We start from the raw sequence: 7106 nt of genomic DNA on the forward strand, positions 1-7106 counted from the left end.
TCCCCTCCGGGGGCAGGGGGGGATGTTTACAGCTCTGGACTGCAATTAGACAGCAGCGTAGTATTAACCCATCGCATTCCCAGAGCATCAGCCTGGGAGCAAGAGCTTTGCCCAAGAGCCACTTTGACTTCCCTCCTTGAGCTGACTCGGTACCCCAGTCCCAGGGGCATGGGAAGCAGCGGGAGAGCTGGAGGGGACCCAGACACAGCACTTGAAGCTACTGAGGGGAAATCCGTGCAGCCCTTGGGGTACACAAGCCTTGCACATCCCCGGTGCCAAGGGGCCCTCGCGGCTGTCGGCAGCACGAGCAGCAGCATGTGCAAAGCAAGGCACCCAGAAAGCATCCTGGCTGCCTGGTATTCACACAGCAGGCTCTCCCAGCCCCATGCCAGGGCTGCTTTTTCTGATTTATGAGCTACTTAAAGTCACATATAGAGCAGTCAGGGGAGGGTTTTGGTGGGGGGGGGGGGGGGGGGTTGGTTTTGCCCTGTACTGTGATTTTTAAGTGCCCGGTTAAGGAGCCGTTGGCTGCTCACCATACGTCTTAGTTACTTCCCTTGTTTAGTGGCAAATGTGCAATGTGGAGCTTTATCCGTGTGCTCCTAAGCCCTGTCAGGGGCTGCGGATGTACTTTACGTTACACCAAGATAGTAAAGACGTGGGGAAAATATCCCATGTCACGTTTTGGACTGTTCAGCCAAAACTTGGGATGTTTGCCCTGAGCTGGGTAAACACAGCCTTCCAGGTTCATCCTTCCTGGGAGACACAGCGTGAGCTGTGCAAAGGGAGCAAGCTTCCTTGCAGGGGGATCTGGGCAAGTTTGGGATAAAAAGGGCAGAAAGGGGCAACATCTGGGGCAAAACCACCAGCTGTATCCACTGGGACGGCTCTGAGAATGGCAGCGCCTGGGGAAAACTTTGAGAAATTTAAAAAACCCCACTGATTTTCACTCCCGCCTTGCCTAGCGCCTGTGGGGAGGCAGGATTTTCCCTGGCCAACGTGGGGGTCCCATGGAGAAAGCTCCGCTGCTCTTCCCATCACTAGTGGGTGCAGCGCTGCCACAAGTCACCTTTTTCCTTCTGCCCTCCCACGAACACGAAGCCTAACTATCTGATGGAGCTGAGCAGCTTTTCCCAGTGCCGGGAAGGAAACACTGCACCCTGTGAGCAACCTGGGGCTTTCCAGCAAGGAAAAGAAGCCCTCAGGGGTTTTGCCCTGCCCCAGTGCTCATGGAAAAGCCCCCAGTTAGGGGAAAGGGGCTGCAGGGAGGAAATGCTGGTCGGCTCTCGCACGAGCCGGGGACTTCCTCGGGCAGAGCGGTGCATCGATCGGCTGAGGGGTCTCTCCGCCTGCCAAGCCACAGCCCTGCTTTGCTTGGCAGAGGCTCATCGATCGCCGCAGGCACAGCCACGGCATTGGGTTCGTAGGGAAAACATGCCCTGTGGGACTTGCGGTTCATGTGGCTCCAAGCAGGGCCAATGCCAGGCATGTGGACAAGCCACGGAAGCCCATGAGTCCCAGGAGGAGTTTGGGCAATGCTGGGGGAGTGGGAAGGAAGGACAGACAGAGCAGAAAATTAACTCCTTCCAGCCAAGTGTGACCTTACCACACGTACACCAACCACTTCTCCAGGCTCATGGTAATGCAAGTTCTGCAGTTTGGTAGGAGCATCCTCCTAGGGATCAGCCACGGGCTGTCCACGCAACACGGCAGCACGGGGCAAACCCATGGGGACAAAGCCAGGCTTGTGTGCTGGCCAGAGAAAAGCTCAGGAGCCACCAGCGCAGGGCAGAGGGTGCAGAGGTGCTAACCCGACCCCAACCAGCACCAGCATCCCTAAGCCCCAGCACAGGGCAGGGCTGAGGATCTCCACTGTGGTGGCAGCCCCCAGAAGGTTTTCTCCCCTCTTTTTGCAGCAGAACCCTCCCCAGCTTCCTTGGCTGCACAGAACCCTTTCAAAGCCACGCTCCGGCCCTAATCAAACATGGCAGAGCCTGCCAAATCCCAGTGCTGGCAGCCAAGGGCAGTTCTCCTCAGGCACAGCTGGTAGAGAGATCAGGAAAAATAGAGGTGTTACCCTGATGACCACCCAGCCACCCCCCAGGCACCATCAGGCCTCCAGCTCTCTGTATTCACATCCTCCCTGCCCTTCTTCATGCTCTTGTTATACATCAGCTCCTTTCCAGGCAGCCACAAGCCTGCAGGCAGACAGGGCTTCAAAACTGCTGTGAACAAGCTCAGGAGAGCAATGATGAGCTGGGCTGGCCCTAGGGCAGCCTCCAACCTCCCCACGGTGTTCGTGCCTGAAGCTCCGGCACCCTAGAAATCCTGGGGAGGTGCCCACACAGCATCGGTGGCCGGGGTGGGGATGAGTGACAGCACCTTCCCCTCCCATCACTGTGCCGTGCAGCCCATCTTGCAAGGCTGGGAAGGATGCTCAGCCCCAGTTTCTGGCCCATTAGCTCCCCTTCCCGAAATCACCTTCTCCAGCTGCTTTACCTCCTGCTGAGGCACCGGGAGCCACATGCAGCAGCACGGGGAGGGATGCCCGGCTGCACGCAGCGTGAACACAGCCACACGTGCTGCGACGGGAGCAGGGGGAGGTCGTGAGCGGGTTACCGAAATGCAGCCGCACTCCTGGCGTGGAGAAGAGTGCAGGCTGAGGCTGCAGTGCTGAAAGGTTTTCAAACACCCTCAATGTCTGGTGGTTTGCTGCCACCCCAACTCCTCTCCATCCGGCTCCCAAAGCAACCAGGCCACCAAAATGAGCTGGTCTCACACCTCCTTGCAGCCCCCTCAATGGCCGAAAGCGCTGGGGAGAGCAGCGGGAGCAGCGACAGCCCCTAGAGCACCCCTGCCTCCCCGGCCCCTGCCCACTCCGGCATAGCCCAGACTTGTCCTCATTTCAGGCTGGGCGAGCGGCGGCCCGGCCCCAGAGGTAGCAAGATGATGCCAAACCTCCTAATGGAGCTTGACAGCAGTGGGATTAAAAGCACAAGTGAGATCGCAACCCCTCTGCAATCAGCTTCTGCCTTGGAAGAGCTGAACCAGAAAAGAAACCTCCTGGCAGTGGGGAGGGGATGAGGAGCCCACACACATGCAGAGTGAGGGCAGCAGGGGCTGGGGGGAACCTCGCCTGGCCCAAGCCCTCCTCACTTGCCCTGCCAACCCATCGTCAATAGGAAGAAACCAACCTCCCCTGCCTCCAGCAGCACCGGTGAAGGGTTTCACCAGCAAGAGCCCCAATTCCAACTGGTCCCCAGGGGTTGGTACTTCTACTGCCCTAAACTTTGGACGCAGAGCAGCCCATACTATGTGCTGCTTGCTTGCCCCTTCTTCTCACTGCCTGTGAGCTCAAGGCATTACATAGCACCCGCAAGGACCCCCCTTCTCCCTCTCCTTTGGGTGCTGCACTTGGAGCGGTGCCACTGATACTGAAAACAACACCCAAGCAGCTGGGTCCAAGATAGAGATGGGAGAGGAGACAGGAGGGGAGATGGGATGACACACTCAGATACAAGCGGGTGCTCAGCAGGACACCTGCAGCCCCTGTTTCTGCAGGGCAGGGTGCACACAGACCCTCGCAGCTGGCACCAAGCCCCATCCACCCCCAGTTCAACTAAAAGGCAGCACTGACCACGTTTCCCAGCCAAGGGATGGTGCAGCAGCACTGCTGCCCCAGCTTTCCTTCATCCTCCTTGCCACAAACAGGAATATCTCAGCATCTCCCCCAAATCCCCCCAGACAGGCTTTTGCAGAGAAGTGGCAGTTAGCTTGCATGAACCATCCCGGGGGTGGCCACTAAGTCACCCTCTGAAAAGCCAGCAAGGCACAAGCACCATCCCCATCTCTACTCATCTGAAACCCAGCGGCCAGAGGCTGCTCTCCCGCCTGGCAGCCGTTTGCTCCCAGCAAAATGCAGGGGAAAGCAGGGCTTTTTACTGCAAGAAAAAAGGGAGCCACTCCAGGGACTGGTGCATGCGCTTGAGAGTGGTGGGAAGAGCTGATGGGTTTTGGCACAGTGCTCAGGCTGAAAAGCTAGCTCCAGCTCCAGACCTTGTTTTGCAGTGACCTGTACCGAGAATTGGCTTTTTCCTTTTTCTTGCCAAATGGAAAGAAAAAGAAATCCTTCCAGGTCAGAGGAAAGAAAAGCATTTACTCGTGGGTCAAGTGAAACAATCTGATGCAGGGTTGAGTGTACTTTTATCCTCCCCAAACCAGGAAAAGATTCAATTTCCATCTGAAAAAACATCTAAAAATAAAAAGACAAAGGTTTTTGGGGTCAGAAGCAATCGATTTTGGTTTTTAAGCCCAAATGACTTCCTGAATTGAACCCCACTTTGCAAAGCACGGGTCGACCCAAAAATGCAGAAGGGTGGGGAGGGGATTGGCTGATGCATCCATCTGGAAAATTTCAACCACACTCAGATAACACCAGCCACAGTCACAGCAACCACCGCAGGGACCAGCCTGGGACCCCCCTGTGTCCCCAGCACGCAGCTTGGGTACCCTAACCTCAGCTCCTGCCAAGCCTGGCTGCGCGCCGGGGTGCCCATGGGAGGGAGGCATTTGGCCGCCTCCGCAGCACTTTGTTCATCCGAAGCGAGCTGTCACTTTCCAGCCTCCTCCCTGCCAGCCAAATGCTTCCTGACAGCCCGTTTAAAACTCAAAAGCACCCGCTTACCACCACGGCCAGGCAGCTGCTCAAAGACGCCACAAGAAACTCTTCCATAAACCAGCCCCCTGAAACGAAATCACTGCCCAGAGCATCAGTCCTCACCCTTTTCAGACCCACCCAAACCCTCAGGGCACCAGGGTCCTTCTTGAGTGGGTCCAGGTCTGGCTCTGCTCTCACACACATGGCCCCAGCCAAGGGAACCCCACATTTCTATCATCGAAATGCCAGCACTCACTTCTCACCACCCCAGCCAGCCCAGGAGAGCCACCCGCCCTGGCTCCATCCACCCGGCAGGGCTGACCCCAGACCCCACATGTCACCCGAGTCCCCGGAGTGCACACCTTACTGGCATTTTGCTTAACCCTGGCTTTTAGGGAGAGCTGCAGAGCTGTGCCACCTTTAAATTTTTAATTTGCTCTAAACATTTTGGTCCTCTCCCCCAGGGACTTCCAGTCAATAACCTCTGCCGGCAGCACGGCTGCCCCATAGCTATGTGGAGGGTGGAAACTGGGGGCAAAGGAGAGGAAAACAGCTCCACTGCAAGTTGCTCTCCTTTGGAGGAGAAGGACCCCTTTGCACCCATGCCCCGGGACGAGGGGCACCCACACTGGGTGCTCCAGTGAAAGGACCCCCAGTGCCCCATGGAGATGCTCCTCAAGGAGGATGGGGGGACATCCAGCCCCTCCAGGAGGGACCTGACACCTGCAGAGACAGAGTTGTCGCAGGGCAGAACATCTTCCTCCTTTTCATCAGACACCTCTGTGGGGTTGGGTCCCTCCAAACTTTACAGCTTGCTCTGCTTTACCCCGATGCCACAGCATGTGGCCCCGGCACAGCCACCTCTCCTTCCCCACTGCCTGGCACCGGCACGGCAACGCCCTGGAGCAGGGACACGAATACAGCATCGCTTTCCAGTCCCCGAGGCGTCTTTCTCTTTTTCCACTGCCTTAAGCAACAAATGTACAAACAGGGACCCGCCGGGCATGAGAAACACGACCTGAGCTTCTCTGGGAAGGGAGATGCCACCGCACGGCTGGAAAGATCAGCCCAGGTCACCCTGGAGCTGGGGAGTGGCTCCGGGTGGGTTTTCTGTCCCTCAGGTGCTTGGGGGGGGGGGGGGGGGGGGGGTCCAGGCTCAGGGTTAAGGCTCAGTTCTTCACCCACCTTTTACCTTGATTGAAAGGGTGTGAATAACTAATCAATCACTTGCAGACCTGTGAAAGGCAAAAACTCATAGGGAAAAAAAAAAAATCCCGACCAGTTAAGTATCAGAAAAGGTACATGGGATCACAGAAAGCCCTGTACCTCACCTCCAACAGGCACCCAGGGAGACCGTGCAAAAAGGGTGATGCGCAGTGGTAATAGCCCAGAATACGCTCGCTCCCTCCCTCCCAAAATCGGCAGATGGGGTAGCTGCCAGGTCCCACGGGATGCTTCGATGCTGCTTAACACTTACTGGCTCCCTCCCACAAATTTGCCTGCTCCCTTTCTGCACACATGTAAGCTCCCAGTGTCCACAGACCCCCCTCCCAGACCCCCATAAGCATCTCCCCATCCCCGGTTTCTCGGGACAGCCCACGCTGAGCAGCAGTGAAACCCATCCCCCAAAGTCCCCAGTTAGACCTCCAGGCAGCCGCAGGACCCACCGTGCCCCAGGCAAGGAGTAGGGACCGAGGCAGTGCCAGCCGGGCATGGGGACGCTGCCCACCCAGCAGGATCTTCTTCAGCTCCTCAACCTTCCCGGACCCCCAGAGAAGCTTTAGGCTGACGGGAGCCGAGAGCTGGCCTCGGCCGCCACCTAGCAGTGACCCGGCAGCAGCGGGGACAGGGTGACAGCTCCTCCAGCCTGCTGGTCCCCGCTACAGCCCAGGGGACAGGCAAGGGAGGACATGGGGGTCTCCCACACCAGCCGCAGCCCTCACCTCCCTGAAACGAAAAGGGGACTTCTGCAGCAGAGAGGGTGGTGTTGGAGACAAGCACTCCATCACCCAGACAGTTCCGAGTGAGCGACCTCAGCTCCATTTCAGCCGCTCCCTGCGTTAGGTGACAAACACGTGTGACAACTCCCTGGCCTAAACATGGGACCAGAGAAGTCAGGCAACCTCCCCGCAGGGTTGTACAGCCCCTGCTCAAGCCATAGCGCCTTACCTCTCTGCTTCCACCCCCTTCATTAGCTTTCTGTGTGGTTGTTTCCTAAAGAGCCCCAGATTTTCTTTCTCTCTACATTCTTTTAGCCCTTTCACATCCAAAAACACACTTAAATGCTGAAATTAAAACAAAATAGTCATAGAACAATAGAATAGTTTGGGTTGAAAGAGAGCTTTAAAGATCATCTAGTCCAACCAATCAAACTCTTATGCTGGGCTTTTACCCATTCCAATATTAATGTTAAAGCCTATCTTGAGCTTTTCTTGGTGGTCTGCAGCGA

This window comes from Aquila chrysaetos, chromosome 12 (genome assembly GCF_900496995.4).
Source record: "Aquila chrysaetos chrysaetos chromosome 12, bAquChr1.4, whole genome shotgun sequence".
Taxonomy (NCBI): domain Eukaryota; kingdom Metazoa; phylum Chordata; class Aves; order Accipitriformes; family Accipitridae; genus Aquila; species Aquila chrysaetos.